Consider the following 24745-nt stretch of genomic DNA (forward strand, 5'->3'; position numbering starts at 1 on the left):
TATAGGAACATTTTGTGTATGAATATCACAGTATCAATAAGAGATCAAGAAGTCCTGAGCTGTCTTTAAGAAAAATATGATGATTATCATCTTTCTGCTTTATGCAGAAATCCCACTGCTTGCTTGTAATGTATAAAGACCTGCTGGGACAATTGGCAGAAGATGCTTTCACCCTAAACAGGTGTCTGTGTCTCCTCATTTTTTACCTCTTGACCTTTTTCCACTAACCTTCTCTCACCTTCTCCAACACCGTCCTTTCCTGTGGGAGACCCTCACTACCTCAGCTGAAGCTTGTCTTCAGCAAGCCTCATAAATGAACTTCCTCATTCTCTATCCTGGCCAGACCAGAAATTTTTGCAAACCAAGAGAGAAGCCTTCCCCACAAAATTGAAGGGAGCACTAACCATGACGGTCATTCAGCTGCAGGGTTAGCCTCTCCTGACATTGAAAGTGTCTCCTTACATCTTGCTTCCTAGGCTTCCTTCTAGACTCAGCCTTGTCTAGACATGCTGCATCATCTTCAAATTTAATGGATATTATAGTTAAATCTTTGCTATTGTTATTTATGACATCAGATATTATTATAAGAAGAGTTAAAAGGTCCCACAAAACCAGGACTAACACTTAGAGTCCTAGCCAATGGTAGGATAATCCAACCTCCCTATACTGACCCATTCTTGTTTGCCAAACCCAGTTCTTCCACTATTACATGTAGGTTCCTAGCTCTCCCTGATACATCAGCCTCTATCACTGCCACACAGAGCCGTCAACATCAACTTCTCTTAAGATCTGTCACTGTCAACTTCTTACCACAACACTCTAATCCACATCTCCACCAAATCACCTTATCCCAACTTCTCTTACCTTGATCTTTCATCCCAGTTTTTCCCACTGTGACCTCAGACTTTTCACACTAAACTGTTTTTTGTTTTTTGGCATTCTCTTTACAGATGTTCCCTGAAACGCTGAAATGACATTACTCTCGCATTTTTTAAAAACTGGTTGTGAGATTTCAAAAATGGGAACAATACAAGAACTCTATTATCAATTTTGATTCTCCAGAGCTTGAAAAGAGAGAAAGCAGTTCTTTCCATACCTTCCTTCACTGAGATGACTTCCTTCATTCTATGCTATAATAAATCTCCCTTTTAAGAGTCTCTTCTGTATTAGGCTTCTATAGTTCCCTCTATTTTTCTGTCACTTCTTATTCTTCTTCTGACACTAATTGACTGTAATGAAACTCTTCAGCTTTTGTGCTTATAGAATTATTTACAAAGGACACAAACTCAAAAAGCTGTCTGTGAAAATTTCCCCAGAGTCATGATATCCTACATTTTACCATTTTTTTTAAAACTGGGATAAAAGAAGATGTATTTTTAAGTCAGTTGGTACTGTAAAGAATGTTGCCTCTTTTTTTTTTAATTTTAGAACTATATTAATGATTTTCATCACAGAAAAATTTCCATTATTGAATATTTTCATATCATTTAAATGTTTCAAAGTTGCCTTCTTTCAGTTATAAATTTGAAGTTTCTTTTTTCACTCTAAAATTTAATGTCATAAGATAACTACAGAGGAATCTATAAAAATGTGAGATTTTTTATGAGTCAAAGCAAAATTACTTATTAATATATCTAAAACTTCTTTTTCCTTTTCCTTATTTGCATAGTATGAATGTCAAGCTTTATTCTCACAAACTAACGTGACCTGCTTTCATAGATTATTTTGCTGGTCTTGTCAGTTCTTAAATAACATTAAAACAACAGCATTTTCCTAAGGAAAAGGCATGCAGCATGCTCTTACTTCAAAATTGCTTCCTTAGGTATTTTACAAATGCAAAAGAGAAAGATGAAAAGAAAAAAAAATAGATGTAACAAGAAAGTAGAAAAAGAAAAAGCAGCTCTTTCAATGGGAAAAGATTTCTTGCATAATCAGAGAGGCTCCAAAAATGCTCACAAAAAAAACAGAAACCTATATTTGTCAGTTACTTTTTAAAGGTTCTTTTTTTTCTTTTTGATGCCATTTTAAATATTTCTAGAGAAAGTCTCAAATAGATGTTATTTTACATTTAACACTTTTCATCTGTCAGCTTAGTCAGGGAAGTGTGACTACTCAGTATGATAAGAATAAGTGACTTGTTGAAGCAAAAGAAGGTGAGAGAAGCTGCAAACAGTAGAATTAGCAAATGAGAGAAAGTGTCATTAGTCTGTTTTCCTGGAAAACTAGTACAGGTGAATGAGGCTCAACTTTCAGTAAAATCCAACTTGCCTTTTTGACATGAGGGTTAGGCTGGAGCTAACACAGAACAGTAGGAGGGAGTAAGTCACATAGAAAGGATAAGAATAATTGGGGCCAACTTGAACTTGCGTGTCATTGCGTCTGACTGCAAGACTTTTCGAGTATAATGACTGCCACTTGGCTTCTGCCTTCCAAACCTTTTTTTTTTTTTTTCTTTCGTTTAAGATTTATTTATTCAAGCATGCAAGAACTGGGTTACAGCCCAAAAGTGCAGGGGTTGGTGTGAGAGGAACCACCAGAAACAGTGTGGGGAGTAGAATAGGCAAATAGACTGAAATACACTGCTGAGGGGAGCAGAAGGTGGGAGAGGAGAGGTCTGCTGCACCTTGCGGTCAGCTCCCTGACCTGGAATCAAACTTGCACTGTAGTGGCAGTGGATAGCTTCATAGTGCTGCACTCTATGAAGTGGTGAGCAGAAAACTCACCAAAATGAATAATGAAAAGTTCTATAGATGTGAAAGAATCTGCATCATTTCTTCTAATAACAGAGATTTAGGCTACAACCACAATGAGATATGATCTCAAACCTTTGAGAATGTCACACATTAAAAGACTAAAGTAGGCGAAAAGGACTATAGTGGATGATTATGGATGCCTGGATTATGGTGCCATTTAAGCAAATTCCTCTTTTAGCAAATTTTAACCTAGATGTACAAGGAAATATGGGATTCCAGGAAAATGGGATTTGCTGTTTGACCAGTTAAAACAGCACAATCCAGTATATCCTTCCCTGGCTTTCCCTAGTCCTTGCTGAAAAAAGAATGCCCTCAGTGGGGACAGTCACTATCAAGTGTGTTAGCAGGAGCCACTGATACAAAGGCACCAATGGAGGCTGACCCTGCGAATGCTTTTTGAGACAAAAGTAAATTGAGCTCAACTATTTTGAATACATGAATAATTTCATGAACATATTTAGCCAGACTTTGGCACTTACATTGGTTGTGACATTGAGTGAATCTGTAGACTCTTAATCTCGTTTTACTTTTGCAAAGTGGACTTGATATTGGTCTTAAAATGGATTCCTTGGGAGCAGATCACAAGTTGAATTTTTATGTGAAAATTATTTTTTTTTAAAGATTTATTTATTTGTGCATACAGAACTGGGGTACAGGCCAGAGGCTCAGGGGCGGTGAGAGGCTTCACCAGAGACAGAGTGGGGAGCAGAACAGGCAGATCGACGAAGTACACTGCTGAGGGGAGCAGCGGGCGGGTCAGGAGAGGTCTGCCACGCCATGTGGTCACCTCCAGGGCAGGCGGGAATCGAACTCATGCGGAAGTGGCTTTAGATTCTCAGTGCTGTGCTTTAACCCGCTGCGCCACCAGGAAGGGCCGTGAAAATGATTTATTAAGAAATATTCCCAAAAAAAATGTGGCAGGAGAGTAAAGGAGAAGGGAAGGAAAACAGACAAGGATTATTAACATATAATAGTACAAAGGAGAAATTGCTTCAGTCAAATCAGGAACTCGGATGGAAATGAAGGCGTTGAAAAGTTACTGGATAAAGTATGCTCAGCACCGTCAGTCATGGGTTAAGGCTGTCTTGGGGGAATATTACAAAAACTTCCCTTTCTGTTGAAAAGAGACATGTAGATTGACTGCTGGTAGTAAGTCACAAGGCATCTGTGTGCAAGAAAATGGTAAGAGAAACTGAGGGAATATGCTCATAAATCCAGATAATTCTCCAAGATGACTGTACCAGTTTACAATGTCACTAGCAGTATAATAACGGTTCCTCTTTCTTCACATCCTCTCTTGCACTTCCTTCTGGAAATCTTTTTAAAAAAAATAACATTATTTTTTCATTGATAAATCACTAGTGCGTGACAACAAACATGACTCAGAGGAATAGATTTACACCATTTCTAATGTATATTATAATACCACACCCACTACCAAGGCACCCATAATCATCCACAATGGTCCTTTTAGTCTACTAGGGGTCTTTTAAGGTATGCAATTCTCATAAATTTGAAATCATAACTCATTATGGTTGTAATCTGAATCTCTGTTACTGGAAGAAATGATGCAGATTTTTTCACAACTATCAATCTGGATATCCATTTTGGTGAGTTGTCTGCTCATATCTGCTGCCTACTTAATTTGGTTATTTCTACTTCTGCTGAATTATGGAATTTTATAATATACTTTGTATACCAACTCACATTTTGTATAATGTGAGAATATTTTCTCCCATTAAATTACTTATATTTTCTTTCACTGGGTAAAATCTATTTAATTTGGAGTAATCCCAATTGTTTATTTTTGCTTTTCTTTCTTTTGCTATAATGGCTGAGTCTCCAAAAACACCTCAGAAAACACTACAAATATAATAGAAAATATTTTCTTCTATGTATTTTATTGTTGCCAGTCTTAAATCTTTAGTACATTCAGAGTTTATTTTTGTGCATGGGGTAGAGTGATCTGAATTCATTCTTTAATATGTGGATTTTCAGTTTTCCAGCCACCATTTATTAAAGAGCCTTTTCTACCCCCATTGCATAGAGTGGTTGCTTTATAATAAATTATTGATATATACATGGATTATTAATAGACTTTCTATTATATTCTATTTATCGATATGTCGAATTTTATGATGTCCTATTTTTAACACTGTTGTATGATAACATAGTATAAAATCAGATAATGTGATACTTCCATTGTTCCTTTTATCTCAGGATTTCTCTTGTTATTTAGGTGCCTTTAATTGTTTCATGGACATTTCAGTATTTTAAGTCAATTTTTTAAATTTTATTTTATCTTACATATATTTTGATCTCGGTTGTAATCCCCATGGACATCCCACCACCAATTCACCCATGTTTGCCATCACCCTCTAGTCCTGTACACTCTTCCTGCCTCAGTTTTGATCCTATTTCCCTCTCCGTCTCCAAAATGTCTCTGTTTGTCAAATGTCAAAATGTTTGTTAATTTTTGTTTTTACTTTATTATAGTTCCTTTTTTTTTTTTTTTTCTGATTCCTTACATTCACTATGAGTGAAACCATCTGGTTTTTCTTTTTTTCTTTCTGGATTATTTCAGTAAGGATGACCCCTTCAGCTCCATCCATGTTGCCACAAATGGCATGAGCTTATCTTTTTGTGATTGCTGGGTAATATTCCTTTCTGTATAAGTCCACACCTTCTTGATCCAGTCATCTATTTTTTAGGCCTTTGGGTTGATTCCACCTCTTTACTATTGGAAATAGTACAGCAGCAAACATATAGGAGTGCAGGTATCCTTTTGAATTAATGTTTTTGTGTCCTTTGGGTAATACCTAGGATTGGAATTGCTGGATCGTTTTGGTCAATTTTCTTTTAATATCATTTGTATTTTCATAGGTATAGTATTAAATTTACATATCACATTAGTAGGATAGTGATGTTAGTTAATTTTATGATCCCCATCTATGACTATGGGGTATCCTTCTAATTCTTTATCTAATTAAGTTTTAGCATTTTTCAGTTCTCATTGCATAGGTCCTTCACCTCCTTGGTTAGGTTAAAAATCAACTTTAAGAAATGTTAAATACAAAGTTATTCATGTACTGAACAAACATAACTATAAATTTGCATAACTTAAAATGCAGAAACATATATTTTGCTAGACATGTTCAACTGTTAGAGCACAAAGCAGCCTGCAATCTTAAATATTACTGATATTGGGGATTCAATAAAATTTAATAAATGATGCCTACTATTTCAAATCTGGAAAGTCAAATATCATTTGACTAGCATAGTATTTGGCTGATTTGATTTTAAATTGAATAGATATTAAATGCAACATCACAGAATCACATAAGAAATCAGAATTGCCATAAGCTTTTAAAAATCTGCTTTGGGATTCTCCCTGGTGGCATAATGGGTTAAAGTGCAGCACTGCAAGCAAGTTGCAGCCACTTCTTCCAAGCTAGATACAAAGCCCCCAAGATCCACATGGCACAGCAGACCTCTCCTGACCCGCTCACTGCTTCCCTCAGCAGTGTCCTTCGTCAGTCTGCCAACTTTGCTCCCACCTCTATCCCTGGTGAATCCTCTCACCGTCCCTGCATCTCTGACTTGCACCACAGCTCTGTATGCATAAATAAATAAAATCTTTAAAAAAAATAAAGTAAAATAAAATGAAAATCTGCTTTGGCAGGAGTAGGCTGAAATTCTGCACTATAGGCATTCAAATGTGCCCTATAGCCTTCTACTCATGCCCACTGAGTCCCTGGGACCTGTAGATTTTGAGTTTTTTTCTTTGACCATTTCCACTTCATTATACTTAATATCTAATGTCCTTGACACATTTCCTTTGATTCTGATGTTCTGCAGAACCAATGAAACATCTGCATAATGATGAAGAAAACTTAATATAATGTGCCAGGAATATAATGGAGCATCAATGAAAGAATAAATTTATGAAAAATAAGTGAAGTGAGTAGCTATGGAAAAGAATAAAAGCAACTGATTAGATCTTTCATTTCATTAGCTAGATGTTGATATTGTGTCAAACAATTATAGTATGGTTGACTACATTAGGTGGAGTTTTAAAGGACATATGATGTGAATAAGTTTCCCTAGCAGTCTATGTGGCAATAGAAGTATCCTTTGACTAGCTAGTTAGAGATTTCGGAGTTAGCTGCTTGTTGGTATATATTAGAATCAGCCTGGTAGAAAAACGATAAAGTGAAAACTGCACTTAAGTTACCCTTTTTTAAATCTAAATTATAGGGCTTCAAAATTCAAGTACTATATCTTGTTTTCATCAATGAGATGGTTTGCCTTTTGTCTCCTCTCTTTCTAGACAATCTTTAGAACTAATTTGAGGACTGAATTCCTTTGAAATAAAGCAGTGGACTAACATTCTACAGTCTCTATTGACCCTACAAATAAGTTGAGTGTCCAAAATATGAGTTTTTTTTTCCTTCAATTAGAATTACTTGCAAGCCCATGAGTCTCTTAATTTGCCTTGGACATTTCCTATATGTAAGATGTAATGGAGTTAGAAAATGAATAAACATAAAATCATGATGCAGTCACTACATTTTCAACCTTTAGGTGATAGCATTTCTGAGTCTGGAAAAAGCAAATTAATGTATATAATTTATATTTTAACATTTTCATTTGATCAGTCACTTGATCTTTCTCTTTTGAGCTAAATGGCCCCAATATGCACATGGGGAGACTTGTGAAAAAGTGAAATGTTACTTTTTAATTACAGCAAATGTGTTAAATGAATATAAAGTAATTTGAATACAGTAGGGACCTCTTAAATCTCTATCAATAAATCTGCAACTGCAGCAGGTCTATCTGTGCATCTTAGATTTAGCTTGAATTACGACAGAGAAATGAATTTGTTACGAATGCAATCAAGAGTTTCAGTAATTCATGAGAAGTAATTCCTCAATGTACATGACTCACTTAATAATTTAAGATTTCAGACTTGATAATAGCACCAATGAGCTCTTCATAGATTTAAAAAACAAGGAGATTAAATACCTGCTCCAAATATTATTTTCTATAAATTTAATTTGTTGTTCTATTTATTTTTTAATAATAAAAATTATGGGCTAATAATTTGTGAACTCCACACAAAAATTTTCATTTTCTACATAACTAGTGATCAGTTTTGTTCTGATTACATATTAAGCATTTGAGTAAATTATTCAGTTATCCCACTGGTTGGATGTCCATCAGATATAACACAGATTTATTTCCTGTGAGGATTTTTTTTTTTACAGAACTGTAATCACTATGATAGAATAGAGTCAGTTTATAATATCCATTTCTACTTTATCTATTGCATAGACAATTTTTTTCCTAAAGGAATTTATTTGAAAATGCTGAGATATTTATATTACCAATACTACAAAGGGGAGAAATAATTTGGTTAGATATAAAAGGGTCATAATATTGTTTTTTTCCAACTTGATATATACTATGTACTCTTTGGTAGATAAAGAAAGACCAGTAAAACCCAGGCCTGTTTTCATCTCATTTTTATAATACTCATTCCCATAATGTGTATTTTTCTCTCCTTAATCTTATATTCTATGGGTTAAGAATTCCATCCAATTCTATAAAAATGCCCATATTATCATTGCTTTAGGTATTGGATGTATAAATGTCCTTTAGAAAATATTTGAAATGCATTGTATCTGCTAGAACCCATTACCTGCTTGCTTATTTCAGCTCCTTCAAAATTCTAATAGTTTTCCCTCACAGAAATAACGTTGGCATTTATCCCAAAAGATGTTTTGTTATATAAGTTCTATGAAACATGACGAATTTAGCAAAGTGCTGAAGGGGAGAAATGTAAGTTGCTTCAATTTAATCCAAGCTAATTTCCAACTGCACCTCACTCTGAGACAAAAATTAGATGATAATACAGAGTAAATAAAAGGCATCCAGTTATCCAAAAGAATACTTACATCAGAGTGGGCTTCTCTAATATATGTCACTTTGGTTTGTAGCACTAAGGTCAATTAAAGTCCTGTGAACCTTGGAAGAAACTTACCATTACCTACAGAACATAGATTACCTAGATGTAGAGTTGGTTCCAGAAATAATCCCTTTATCTGAAACCTCCATGGGCCAGGGCCTTACACCAAAGTCCTCCATTCATTGTCATATGCAAACTTCACTTTTGTCTTTGACAACCCAAGCCCCTGTTCCATGTTTTAACACATGGTTCTCCTCCACCCCCCAGTTTGTTCCATTTACTTTAGAATTTAAGGACATAAATTCTCCATATATATGTAATTAATTTTGGTCTTTTCTTCAATTAATCTGTCTGATGTAAATTTGTTGACATAGCCTCAGAAGAACCCAGAGGGATGGTATGGTATTGTGCCCCAAGACACCTTTTCTTTGTGTAGTTTTGGATTCAAGATTAGCAATAATTTTTATATAATAGTTCAGAAGCCAAACTAACCCTGTATTTGTTCTTTCTGAAACTCTGGAACAGTAACTCTCATAGTATGGTCTGTGACTGACCTGTGCTATTGTCTCCTCTGGAATGCTCATTTATACCTGTTACTAGGTTCCCTTCATGACCCAATAAAATCTCATTCACATCCAGACTTGACATGGGAAACTTTATTTTATAAAGCTTCTCAGGTGGTTTTAAGGCAAGCTAATTTTTAGAATTGCTTCATATAATCTCTGATAGCTGAAATCTTTTCAGCAAATGTTAGAGCTTTGAGTCAGGATGTGAGCCAGAGGGGTTGCACATAAATCCTCTGCTATGTCAACACCCTTTAATTTTGAGATGTTATGGGAATAATGAGGAATTGATGATGTCAGATTTACTGAAACAGTCCAATAATGTGCCATACCCTGAAGAATGACATACTGTAAAAGTTCTGTGTCTCTGACTAAAAAAAAAAGAATATGTCTAGTTATAATAAAATATTAGTAAACTTTATGACTAATTTCATGGTGTCCTACTTCTCAAGGGGTCTATGGCATTGTTTGTACTTGTACAGTGCAGACATGTTTAGTTTTCAGGTTCAAATTAAATCAATGGACTTTCCTTCTAGTTAAACATTAACTTCTCTATACACTAATTCTGAAATGTAAGGAACCAGTATTTAGTGCTATTACAGAGTGTAATCTCCATAAAAAGGGAAGTTTCCATGTTCCCTGTCCCACCCAATGAAGGATGGACTTAGGAGACTTGGAGTAGAGACAGGGGGCAGAGAGATGTGAGGAAGAAGGGTGTGTTCACTTTTTAGCTTTGGACTCACACCAAGAAACTGAGGACCTGGAAGTAGACACGTAGGGTTGAGAAATGTAGAGATACTCAGAAGAGTAGAGGGTGAGAGAGACATGGGAAGACTGACAATTGCATCCTTTAACTTGATTTGTACTTTGATTTTGTTCCTTTCATCACGGATCTGCCTGTCTTTGCCTTTTCTGTGGTTCCCTACAGAAAGTGCCTTAGACAGGTGGCAAACTTTTGTGTCTCTGGGGCCCTGCTTTGTGCCAACCTTGTTTTGCTCCTGGATATTTACCCATGAGAAGATGGTAGTGCTTTACTTCAAAAATATTCTTCTATCTTCTCTCTGTATACTATGCCATTAAAGCTCCTTCACACTAAAGGTGTGTTCTGTCTTTATGCAGCAGATAGCAGAACTTTTCATTGTGCAGGTTTGCAGGTGCAGTGATGCCCCTTAGTCTGCCCAGTAATTCAAATGTCAGCATGAATACAAATGAGAAGTCTTGCCCTATAGATAATCAAGTCTATTTAGCATTATTCTGGTACATAGTTCTATGACAACGATTCATTATAAAGTATATTTTTAATATCCTTGTCTCTTCATTCCACTCATTCCATTCTTCTCTGAGTTTGTAGGATTGTTCTCTACAAAAAAAGTTCAGATGAGTTTTCCAGCATGTCCACAAAAGGACGTTGTCACCTTGGGATGTAGAACTAAGATGATCAAGACTATTAAATCTCTGGGGAAATTTAAAATTAATAAAAGAATGTAGATTATCTAGATTTAGGGATATCTCCAGAAATAACTGTTTTATATGTGAAGCCTATTTTAAGGCACAGACTTCATCTAAAGGCAAAGTTTTAGCTTTGCAATTTATTCGCTCTTTATCATGTGAAACTCACTCCTCTCTCCTTGATGCCTCAAGCCTGTAAGCATGATATAGTGTTATGGCTTGTTTCATTTACTTCAGTTTACATCCATGTAATTATCCATATGTATTTTATTAAATTTGACCTTTTTATCTTACTACTCTGCTTGACATCAATTTGTTTGTCCAACATCAAAAGAACCCAGAAAGGTGGGATAATTTTCCCCTGTAACCCAGCAGGGTCAGTAGGTTCTCAATATTTGAAGAGGACCAGTTGAAGGTATAAGCTGAGAATTAATGTTGGACACATTAGACAATTCTTTCTTCATTCCTGAATACTGTCTTGTTCTAACAACTGTCTACCAAGAGCATCTCATTCCCCTCAAAATCAGAGTTCAATTACTTTTAAGTTTCTGAAATATAGAATGCCTGAGACCCAGGGCCTCCCTGGTGGTGCAAGGTTTTAAAGCACAGCATTAGGTGGCTGTTCACAGCCTTTGAAACATTAGTTCGATCCCCAGCTAGGGAGTTGACCACATGGTGCAGCAGACTTCTCTTGACTCCCCCCAGCCCCCACCCACTCCCCACAGCAGTTCATTTCAGTGGATCTGCTTGTTCTGCTCCCCATTCTACCTCTGGTGAATCTTGTCATCGCCACCCCTTCACTTCTGGCCTGTTCCCTAGTTCTTATATGTATGTACAAATAAATAAATCTTTAAAAAACAAATAAACAGAATGCCTGAGACCCATCCCCACATCTGAAGTCCATGAAGAGATAAATAGTGAATGTTGATGAGGTACGATCCAGATCTTCAATCGATTTCTCTACATGAGTGTCAGTGGATTTGCAAATAAGCCAGACAAGGACATTGCCTTCAGGAAGCTTAACAAATAAATGAGATTTGACTTTACAAATAGCATTCCAATTTACAGCGATTTGGAGGAAACATTTTTTCATTTACACCTCAAAGTCATGAGTGTCATAGAGAGGATATGTATTGTTATACATTTCAGGTTATGATGTGTGTTTGTAGTCCAATACCTTTAATGAAAAAAATGGCTCACGAGATGTGAAATCTCTGTGATATAACTTACTAACTGTAGTACATGGGTAAAGTGTTGTAGGGGGACAGAATATTCCACCCAAAGTATGTCCCTTTTACTTAAGAATTATTTTGAACTTAAAGCAACTGAAGAATAGCAGATGAAGGGAAGTTCTAAAAAGACAGCACAAATTTCCACTTGAGAAAGTAAATAACACTTATAAGAAATTTCCATTTTTAAAGGTATCTCCCTCCCCATCCACTACAAGGAAATAATAGGACTCTTAATTACTTTTATCAATGGAAAAGTTGATAAAATCTACATAAAAAGTCTTACTAAAAGTCCTACTTTACCATTTTCCAGTCTCCTTCTCATAAATTATCCTCGCAGCTCGAGAAGCCCAAAACCCTTTGTGTGCCTACTTTAAGATGGTTTATGTGCCTATAAACTCTGGCTACAGTCTCAAATTACATTGCTTTGAAAGTTACTATCTATGTGCTCTTACATCTGGTGTTTTTTGTTTTTTTTTTTAATTTCTTATTATCTTACCTGCCTTTAATCAGTTTGATGTACAAGCCCACACATTGATCCTAGGGGGATATAAATGCCCCCCCCCCCGGACACATGCACACAGTATATAAACATTTCTAAAATTTAGTGTTTTTATTACAATAAAACTTGTCTATTTTAGAGCATATGTAATAATTAAGTTTGTAATGTATTTAACACGTAATGTATCTAACATGTAATGCATCTAACAAATGTCACATATTTAACATAACACCTAACTGATAAATCAAAACTCAATATAAAGATCATTGTTATAGGGGTTGGTAAATTTCCACTGACTCTTCTGGGTTCTTCTCAGGCTGCTTGAATCATTAACAACAGAGAGAGCAGTAGAAGAAAATAGGAAACAAATTTAATTTTGTATTTGTGTGAACCCCATATAAACCTAAAGGGTCCAAGTACAGTGAGACAACAAAGGGAACATTTCCTCATTAAAGGTGTGAGATAGGGGGCTGGAACTTCAGGGAGAGAGGAGGGAACTCAATGATGCAGAGAAATGCTAGATATGCAACTAGATTTTTGTTCTGCCTTATCAATGTTATTCAGACAGAAAGGTTAATTTTGATAAAAACTTTAACTTTGGGTCAGAACCCAGCTCCAATTTACATTGCTTTAGGTAGTCAAAGGAGTGAAGTTTCTCATGCATCTGCAAGGCCTACATTGATCTTAGCTCAAAATAATCTTATGCTAAAGTGATAACTTTTGATGAAGGTTGTCATAATCATCATAATTAGAATAGCATAGTGGTAGGAACTTGTTCTCTGCTGTCAGGGCACAGGTTATCATTCTATATGCCTCTAGATTATTTTAGGTTGGCAAATAATCAAAGAAGCATCAGACAGATTGATAAAGGAAAAAAAATTATGAAGTAGCTTAATATATCATATATATCTCCTGTAAACATGAGTCACTGCATGACTGATTAACTCACACACATGTCTTCAGATTTCACCTTAAAGAGCTTAGCTAAGCCAGAGGACATTGGGGGATAAAGGGGAATCAATTAGGGAGGTTGCCAGGGAAGGCAACAGAGACAAATATATGCAGATTTAAGTCCTGCTATTTTTATTGAAAAGAGATAAGTTGACTAGGTCTTTCTGATATATAGACTCTTACAAAGATATTTCTATGTAATTTTTTTTTCTCTAAAGCAACCTCTACCAGACTTCAGAGTCCCTCCTATAAAATTAACATTTTACTTTAAAGACCTAATTTGGTGTGGCAGATCTTAGCTCTCCCACAATATTTAATTAAAAATCAGTTTAGATTGGCTCATTCAGTAGTCTTCCTTTTGTAGCTGTCTGTAGAAATAGATACTATATTAAAAAAGTTTGTACCATATGTTTTTTTTTACACATTATCAGCATTTGATTAAGATAAGAAATGGGGGCCTCCCAATGGAGTACTGTTGAAGTCTCAGTGCTATCATCACTATGGCTTGAATTTCATACCCGGCCAGGGAGCTGACCCACATATGGTCAGGAGACCTCCCCCTCCGAATTGTGTTTCAGTGAACCTGTCTGTTCTGCTCCCTGCTCAGTCTTTGGTGAACCCTCCCTTTCTTCCCCCTCCATAAAGCTGGCCTACACCCAATTCTTCTATTCAAAATGAAGAAATAAATCTTAAAAAAGAGATGAGAAGTGGTTCTTCATAGGCAGAATACTGAAAAAATATTACATATTAATTTAAAATCCATTCTCATTTGTATTTTAGTAAAGAAACAAAGGATACTACAGAACTACGTGGCATTTTCTGTGTGTCAGTATTTAGAGTTCATCAGGAGGTCCTTCCATTTTCTTTGGATTCATGTGATGGCTATTATTAGGCTACTTTCAACAACCAGGTCAAGTGAATTCCCATGAAGCCAAGTTACAGGTTTGGAATTTTATAAAATTAGGCACTTTAAAAACTGGAAGAAAAGTCAGAAATACATCAGTATGGGTTGTTCCTTGTACTAATTTTGGAAATTAAACATGTCTAAGAAAGTCAAAACACACATTATCATATTGAAGTTTCTGTAATATCTTTTTGTAATAAAGTACATTAAACTTTATTTCCCCAGTGTTTCACACATTTAACTATAACATTATGTATCTCCTATATTCATGTATCTATTTGAAAAAATGCCTAGTACTATCTTGAAAAAATTCATTAATCTGAGCTACAATTTCTTTTACACAGAAAACAAAAGAGAACTTGTGAATTGAAATTATGTAGAAACAGTAGTTATGAGTTTCAGTGTATATATGTTTGTGTATATGTATATAAGTATTTGCTTTTTAAATTCATTTACTTTCTAAAGTCAACTGGATGACCTATCTAAAAAGGTCACACACACTTTTACCTGGACATCTAGTGTAGACTTTTCCCAATACATGTCATCTTGGCATGTGAAACTAAGATCTATCAAGATTCATTATGCCTTGGGAAAAACTCTTGCCATAATTTTTTAAAAGATTTATTTATTTATGCATACAAGAATTGGGGTTCAGGCCGGGGGTGTGGGGATGAGAGGTTTCACCAGAGACAGAACAGGTAGAGGTACTGAAATGCACTGCTAAGGCAAGTAGCAGCCAGGAAAGCAGAGGTCTGCTATGCCAGCTAGATCAGCGCCCTTGCCAGGGTTCAAATTTGGCTGCAGTGGCTGCAGATAGCTTCATAGTGCTGTGCTTTAACCCATTGTGCCAAAGAGAGGGCCCCAGAATTAGGAATTTTTTAAAAAATAATTGTTGTATCAGAGAAATACATCTCTGTAATAGTACATGCATTATGTATAGAACATCTGAGCTTCATCACATGAGTTACCTTTTCTTCCGTATTGAGTGACCTTCCTTTTCTCTCTTTCAAATCCTGCGCTCCCACCATTCTTTAAGAGGTATACACCTCCTGTATTTTCCTTCACTAAGTGACATCACATATGAACACACTTAAATTTGAGGGTTTTTCTCTACTAATCTGTCTGATGTTATTATGATTACTTGACCATTGCAAGAATTCAGAGGGAAAGGGAAAACTTTTCTTCTTACTAACATCCCTGTTCGTGTAAATTTAATATATTTGTATGTCTTTTCTCCTGTTAATCTTTCTTTTGTCAGCTTAATTCATAGTAAGCTCTCTCCCCCCTTCTAAACTCTTCTCATGCAGAGAAGCCAACAAATCAACATCAGACAGATTCATACAGATTTGGAGAGAAAGACCAAATTTAACAATAAAACATGGGAAATTTCATCGCTGTAAATTAAAAAGTAAATGGAACAATCTGGGACATTGTATTTCATGCTAAGAGGCCTGGGTCATCACAGAAAGAGGACAGGTTTCACAGGTTCAGGAGATAATGACTCCCGAAAAACCTCTGCCACAAAATGTTTTCCCTCTTTCAAGATAAATTTTTCAGATAAAAAGACATTTCTGGTGTTGTCCCTGAATCTAACTAATCTACATTTTTTTAATTATGGGGCCCTCTCTAGTGGCCCAATGGATTGGAGCGCAGCACTATGAAGTTTGCTGAAACTCCCACTTCAACAGGAGTTTTATTCCTGGCCATGGAGGTGACACACGTGGCTCAGCAGTCCTCTCTGTCTCTTACGCTGCTCCCCTCTGCAGTGAGCTTAGTCAGTGGGCCTGTTTTGCTCCCTCCTCTGTGTCTGGTGAATCCTCTCACCGCCCTGGCAACTCTGACCTGTACTGCAGTTCTGAATGCATAAATAAATAAATCTTTTCTTAGAATTCCTAATTCTAGATAATACTTCCAATAATTTATACTTTTAGGTAGGTAGTGGGGTAATTAAAGTTTCCTGTGAGTCTTCAGAGTTTGGTTCAAATAATTTACATGCCAAAGTGACACATCTAGAGGAAACCTGTTCTGAACATCTTGGGAAGTTTTTTCCTTCAGAGGCATAGGGAAAGAAGCAAATACCCAAGGGAGCAGAGAGATTTAAGAGTTTATAGACTACCTTACTAAAGGAATGGGAGAGACAGAGGGACCTTCATGAGAACAAATGATTCTTAGAAGGATAAGGGAAAGGATTTGCAAAACACAAATAATTTTTTGAAAGTTAATTGGGTCCTTAGGGAAATAGATGGTGTATATGTAGCTTTGTGATAATATCTGTTTGACTCATGTCTTATCTCCAAAAAAATAATTCCTGGGAAAATAATATGACAGTTGGGTTTCTTTGGGGAGGCATCCAATTTTGGCCAGATAAAGGATTTCAAGAACTCATACACCTTTAGTTCAAGATAATTTTTATGCCGATGTAGTATATTTTTGTTTTGATATGTTTCTGGTCCCCTGCAGAGCTTAAAGCATATTAATAAGTAAATATAATAAAATGATGATAAATTGATTATTGATCATTAAATATGTATTGATAGCTTGATGCATTTTGAAACAGTCTGATAGACATTTCTAAAGAGACTTCTAGAATTGTAGTTCTAAGAACACTAAAGAACTGTTATTTTAACTGCACTAAATTTCTCTTCTATCCTGAGGGGAAAATTCATTAAATTGATGTTGTCAGCTGTAAATCACATTCTGTATCCTTGACCTGGGTTTCAAGTAGTCTATTTTGCAGGTGGAGAGCAAGAGTTCCTGTCCTTTGTAGATGAGAATATACATGCTGTTTGTCTTTACATTTACTGCTAAAGTTGATTCCAAAAGAAGGCTGTTCAATTCTAGTCCATGCTTGGCATTTACTACTATAAATTAAACTTGACAAAATAGGGGTTGTTTGAAAATCAGCTATGTGAATTTTCAAAACCTCTTTTATCTGGCAATATAGAAAATTGAACCTTGTGCAGCTATCTTTACAGCATAGTAAGTACAGAATATATTTGTGAGAGTGCTTTGTTTGTAATTACCTTGAGTATAGATCTAGGATCTTCATGTTATTAAATAGTTGATTTTGTAAAAATCCAGTGAATTAATGGTCCAATAGAATTTTTGGAGAGTTTTTTTACCTCTTATTTTATGTTCTTTACTAGAGTCATCCTTACTTTGGATTCACTAGGCATGTAAGTCTCAGTGGGAGCTGGACATAATTATAGCATACTATAGTAAAGAAAGCATCATTATTTCCTGACTCCTTACAGACTTTGGATAAAACTCACTAGATATAAAAAGACTGGTATACAGACCATCTGGCCTTATTTGTTACATTTTTTAGTTGACTAGCTGTATGCAAAATGGCGTTGGTATAATTGAAGAGATAGATCATTCTGTTCTATAAGGTCATATAGTTTTAGTAAGTTACTAAATCGGCCTTGGGGAAAGGGAATACATCTGCCAACATAACTTTGCATAAAAAAAGTACTTAGTAAGTGTTTTTAATAACCATAATAAGAATTTTAAAGCAATGAATACACACTGCAAGAAAATATGTTTGAATGAGCCTGCTTGGTAATATAAAAGGGAAATTTTCCATCTTCTTTAGACAAATCACATAGAATGTTTCATCTGTCAGAAAAGATCAAGGCCAAGAGAGACAGGTTTCTATAGCTTTCCCCTCAAGCAAATATGCTTAGAGTATCCTCTTACCCAGTCAAAAATAAAAGGAAGCATGAAGCAGAGAAGTTTACACTATGCAACTGAGCCTAAAATACTACTTGAGAAAAGAAAGATTATGCAAGTAGAGTTACCCTGCATTGATTTTACTTGTCTTAGTTCCCCAACTTTCTCATGCTTGGGTGTTCCTAAGCTCTAGGATCTTGCTAGCTTGTCGTTTTACAATTGTCCTTCCACCATTCTCTTCCAAAATTACTTCCCTGACCAAAATGAAGTCCGTTGTCTTGCGTTAGCTCTTGCACTCATGTCAACCACAGAACATAGCAGTAACTGAAGATTTGCCTTCTGGTTCAAGAAGGAAACTTATGTGGTCAAGGCTCAAGGGCTGAAAGTCAGCTATGATTAGATGTCTAAGGCTAACAATTGTGTGTGGGGGTGTATGAACGATCATAATAAGATTATTTAAGGAGCAAGAAAACATAGGAAATGTGTGTATCAAGGTAGTTTGTTGGCTCTCTATGAAATCATTTTCCCCATGTAGAGCTATGTTTTGATGAAGGATTTTTAACTTTCAATAAAATTTACCAACAAAGATTACTAACTAGGGAAGTGACTGCTTGGTTTAAAATTAATTTCAATAAACATTAAGTTACTGCAATACACCAGAGCAGTGTGATATAAAACCTGTGTTTCTCAGTGGGTTATGCTCTTTACATCAACATCAGAATAGCCCGAGATTCCTGGGTTAAGGCTCACATTTGCTTTTATGAAGCACAGGTAACTTGTCCACTAGTATCAGTCATATACCTATATAAAAGTTCCAATATGGGCTTTTGAAAAATATAAACCTGATTTAAATCTACTTTAATCAAATATTACTTGTAAGATTTTGCAAACCATGTGATTTATTTAGGATTTGATTTATTATTTTCAAAAGTCTATTGTAGCTTGAGAGAATAACATATAAGATGTAAAATGGATAAATAATGCTAAAAAATATTATTTACATCAGAAGTAGGCATAAAATAAAACTCACTTTCATACTCCAGTTTCAGGATTCTGAGATCGATGCCGAAATATTCCAAATTTTTAAACAATATTTTTTTTTTACTTATAGTTAAGTCCACTGCTCTTTCTACCATAACTTCCATAATTCTGCACTGCTCCTATTGGTGTAACTCAGCCAAAAATATTTTTTAAGATTCAAATAAAAGGTATTAAATTGAGAATGCTTTCAGTTTGAGTTAAATGATATATCTGTATCAATACATGGTTTGCATCTAATAGTAGGCTTGACTTCCAGGAATATGCTTATTTTCCACTCTTAGAACATTCATAGCATCAATACCCAGCAAGGCAAGCATGGAAATCATTTTGCAATTCCATTTTATTTAACAGTAATAGACACCACTGTGAATATATGGGAAATCAAGATGATATAAGTTTGGAAATGTATAGAATCATAAACTACTATGGAATTTGTTCTTATTGTCTAACTCATAAAAAGGTACGCAGAGGGTAACAGATACAAACAGAAGGATATATTCTGTGAGGAATGTAGACAAAGTTTAAATGCACAGTGCATTATTTGTATTTTTGATAGGAAATCACACACAATAGAGTATATCGCAGTTCTAAAGCAGAGTTAAAGCACAAAGCATGTCTGTGTGGGAAGTTGATGCATTCTAATTAGCACGTGGTGGTGATGATGATAATGATAAATTTCAATCAAGCAGTGTAGATAAAACACTGAGTTACATTTTATTCTCTTTAGGAAAAAGATATTGTAAAATAATTGTCCTGTCATACAGCAAAATTCAAAAATGGTTTTAGAATAATATAAGCTGCAATTATTAAAATTTATTATTTTCTGGACTTAGGATATTTCCAGTAACTTATTGTTCTTTTTTCATTTACCTTAACAGTAATTCATTTTTATGCACTCTGAATAACATATTTGTACTTATATTTTATTAATATTGTTTGCCTTTTTGCTTTAATAGGGCACCAAACAATTTGTTTCAAGTACCCAATGTACATGATAGTGAAAGATATAATTGTTAATAATTATACCCAAAATGAAATCTAATTTCGAATAATGATTTTTATTTCCAGTATATACTTATAACTAAGCTATCCAAAGACTTGATGAGCATCAAAACAGCTATATATTTTTATTTCAGTCAAACACTTAATTGAGAGTGGTCACTTAACATAAAACTGGGTGATAGTGTGTCTTTGATGTTATAAGTAAAGATTATCTGATGATAGCTTATTTGGGATTCACTAGGAATAAATCAGTGATTGGATGTTCAAGTATGTAGAAGATAGAATGGCACTGGGATGGGGAATTAGGAATAAAATAAGAGGGAGACACAGAATGTTGAAAACACATACTTATCTCCCATTTTACCATTTCTAAATGTTGCCAAATGTTTGCCATCTGTACAGAAAACCAGAATATTCATAACAAGTCTCAGCAAGTATTTTTTCTTTGCCATAGATTTCTTTTTCTCAAGTAACTTTCACATTATTCTAATCAGTTAAACAAAAGTTAGAAATATATATTTTTTCATAAGTAGATATAGAGGTCACTAGATCTTATGAGGGAAATGCAAGTTCTTAAAAACCACTGCAGTTAGAAGCCGAAGAAATGTTATTGAAAGCTGGCATCAAAGAGTGAAATTGCCATTGAGATACAATTCAGGTCATCGAGGAACCATTAGATACAATTACCTTAGACTCATTGTGGCTTTTCTGAAGAGTTATTTTTGAGGAAGCTACTGAATCTTGAAGCAATTGGAGTGAGTAAAAAAAAAAGTGTAAAAGGAAATGAGAGTATGAGTTGTTAAATAACTTCCATTAAGGGATGAATTTTAACACAATAATATATTACATTATTAAAAGTGAGTAAGAGTGAATGGAGTTACAACTATTTATTCCTCATTTATGATTTCATTCATTTCTAATGAAATAGAAATGGACAGATATTTGCATAGATAAAGCACTTAGCACTGCACATTATTTTGGCTCTGATCATAGTCTGTGCTAAATTTTAAATCTGTCTTATTAACATTTGTGGCTGTTTAAAAAGATGTACTTCAACTTTACTTAATTGCAGGATAACTTTTCAGAATATTTAGTGGTGGTTAGTGGTAGTTATAGTTTTCTGTCTTTGTAAGAAGCTGAAAGAACTCTTTATTAAAAAGAAATAGAAGGATGTTTGAAATCATGCACTACTTTCCAAAAACTCAGAATTGGGTGGCGAATCTTTGACAGTTCTAGACATACAAACTTTATGTATTAAAGAGAGATTAGCACCCTAGAGAGGAAAATTAATTGCATCTTATACATTTTTTTTCTAGGCCTAAATTGTGAGGATAAAAATAACACATTTCGGAATGCTAAATATATTCAGGTAAGTATGTTAATGGACAGCAGGCATTTCAATTATAAATAATTAGATTTCTAATTGCATTAAATTTCTGATGGTTATTATGGTGAAAAAATATGAAAATCATAATTGTAATGCTATCCATCCTAGGATTGGACCTCTGTATCTGTTGTTTAATCATATCAAATTTTGTTTTCTTGTTTAGTTAGGTTATACAGAGAACCCATAATATTCAATGTGCTATCTTCAGTAACTATGATGAAGATGTAATATGTGTTTACAGTTACAATCTCAAGGAGCTTTCACTTTAAAGATTTATTTATTTGTACAGAACTGGGGTACAGGCCAGAGATGCGGAGGGTGAGAGGATTCACCAGAGACAGAGCGGGGTGCAGAACAGGCTGACTGACGAAGTACACTGTCGAGGGGAGCAGTGGGCGGGTCACGAGAGGTCTGCTACGCCATGTGGATCTCCAGGGTAGGCGGGGATCAAACTCATGCGGAAGTGACTTAAGTTTCTTGGTGCTGTGCTTTAACCTGCTGCACCACCAGGGAGGGCCCGGAGCTTTCACTTTATCTAAGAAGACCTGAGACAATCAACTTAGTTTTTACATATACAATTAGGAAATACACAGACATTAGAAAGAGATGTGAGAAGAAAGAGAATAGTGAAAATTAATAGCTGTCAGGGAAAATCTCCAAATTTGGAAAATTAATCTTGTATCCTGGACTTTAATTTCATAATTTTGTAGTTTGTTTTCTTGTTGAATTGTGGGAGTCTTACATATTCTAAGTATAAACTGATCTGATATATGATTTACAAATATTTGTGGGTTGCTGTGTATTGCTTTTTCACTCTTCACAATGATTCTTGGCCCATGAAAAAATGTTGATGAAATACCTTTTGTTCATAGGCAGGACTTCAATAAAAACATTAATAAATAAGGGAATTAAGTAGTATTTGACATGCTCCTCATTCTCAAGTACTCATGCAAACACCTTATCAGTGTCAACACAATATCCAGACTTTTGCACTGGGGAAATTTTCCATTTGCTTTTTATTTGCTGAGAAATAGGAATGTTTTCGGAAATTGAGTCATTTTTGTGGTTAGCTGTTCTTGGAGATGGTGACAAGTGTGTTTTAATATTAGTCTCTACCACCCTCACAGGCTACTTGCAGAACCACTTATTGGAGCGCCAGTGTTTGTTTCTGGTTCTCCTGGTGTTCGTGTTCATTTTTCCTTTTGCCTGCAAATAGTAGGAGAGTCTTAGCATAAGTAAACTTCCTATGAGTCAAAGACCATACCTGGCACATGCCAGTCTACCCACAACATTTTTCAGAAGGCCAGACTGATGATATCAGCCCTGCTAATTCCTACCTGATGACTAGCGTCCAATACCAATACTCATTAAATAACCTGCTCTCACTTTTTATTACCACATCCTGTCATACTTCCAGCCTGCTACCTGAACCCCTGACTTAGAATCTACTTGCTTGTAGAGTTGTCTGTTGCTTGCTACATTGCCTTCTCACCAGCTTGTCAGCCTACAACTCCCAAACCTATCTGTGTCTAGCAAAAATTTCTACCTCTGAGCACCTGCCTACCTCATGTGGGTTTCCTCTATGCTAAAATGGCTAAAATGATGGATTTTGTTACTAACGGGGGGAAAAAAACTGTTTAAAATATTATTGCAAACCAAGTGCTAAATTATATTTTATGGGTTTTAAGTTTAGCACTGTAATTAAAGGTTTGAACCTATGACAGAGTCAAACATCTGGGAAAGCATCTGTAAGAAAAGGGTAAGCAGCTGGCACAAAATTGCACCCAAACCCAAAGACACTTGAAAATATGAACCTGGATATACTGTCTTTTAATCATATTCACCAGACTCGTAAGTACTGATCATGTGCCATGTTATCAGCTCTGTGCTATAGACACTAGAGCAGCATGTTTTACTGAAACTCCTGATTTTAGGTTACACCTGGGCCATGTGATGATGAAAATTGTTATGTGGATTTTATAAGATGGATAAGTACAGAATGGATGGGATGGGACCTCTATAGTGAAGAGGTCTTCACCTTTCTCAAATTTATATCTGACAGGCAATTCTTCCAGGTGAAAGAGCCTGGAAGCTACACTAAAATGTTTTGAGAACTCCCACTCAACAGTCCTTTGGTTAAATGTTATTTCCTACATTGTAATCTTTAAAGTTAAATGAGCAGATGGGGACCTGCTGGATGCTGAGAATGTTTTTGTCGATTCCAAACCTGACTAACTGAAAACAATTCATGAGTCATCTTGTCTGGCGTGTCAAAAAAAGGAAATTTTATTTTTACTTATGCCTTTTATCATAGTAAAATGTAGATAATGTAATATCAACCCTTTTTATCATTTTATGTGTAAAATTCAGTGCTAGCAAGTACATTCGCATAGCCATCATTCATTTCCAGAACTCTTCGCCATCCTAAATTCAACATCTGTACCCGTGAACTATAACTCATTTCCTCTACCCTGGTACCTGGTAATCACCATTTTACTTTCTGTGTTTATCATACAGATATATACTTTTTGTTTATTCATCTGTTGATGAATATTTGGGTGTTTCCACATTTTGGCGCCTATGAAAATTACTATACTATGTCCAAGTCTCTGAGTTTCATTCTCCTAGGTATATACTCAGAAGTAGAATTGTTTAACCATGAAGCAGTTTCACGATTAATTTTTTGAGGAACTACTATATTATTTTTCACAACAGCTGTATGATTTACATTTTGTCAACAGTACACAGATTTCAAATTGTTGTGCATTTTAGTCAATACACTATTTTACAACCTCCTGTGTTCCTTCCCTCCTTTCATTTCTCCTTCCTCCCTTCCTCCCATTTTTAATAGCCATATTAAGAGCATAAATGAATTTCATTGTGGTTTTGTTTAACCCTAATGATAAGTTATTTTACATTTCACAACTTCTTGACATTTTGTGTAGATTCTCTGCAGAATTATTTATTCATGTTGGCTAGTGATTTTCACAATTGTGTTGTTTCTTTGTTGTTGAATTGTGAGAGTCCTTTACATATTTTGAATATTTTAATTTTGTATCTGATATATGATTTGCAAATACTTGCCATCATTCTCAGTGTTGTATTTTCCACTCTTGATATTGATTCTTGGCATATAAATGTTTCAAATTTTGATTAAATCTAATCTTCCTATTTTTTTAGTTATTTCCTGTGTTGTCTCATATTCAAGAATACATTGCCAAATCCAATACTATGTTATAAGGCTTGTTTTCCTGTGTTTTCTTCTAAGCTTCTTAGCACATATGCTTGCATCTTTAATTCATTTTGTGTTATTTTTGGTATATG

Source organism: Condylura cristata, unplaced genomic scaffold, assembly GCF_000260355.1.
Source record: "Condylura cristata isolate star-nosed mole 26May11 unplaced genomic scaffold, ConCri1.0 scaffold00002, whole genome shotgun sequence".
In the NCBI taxonomy this organism is placed as follows: domain Eukaryota; kingdom Metazoa; phylum Chordata; class Mammalia; order Eulipotyphla; family Talpidae; genus Condylura; species Condylura cristata.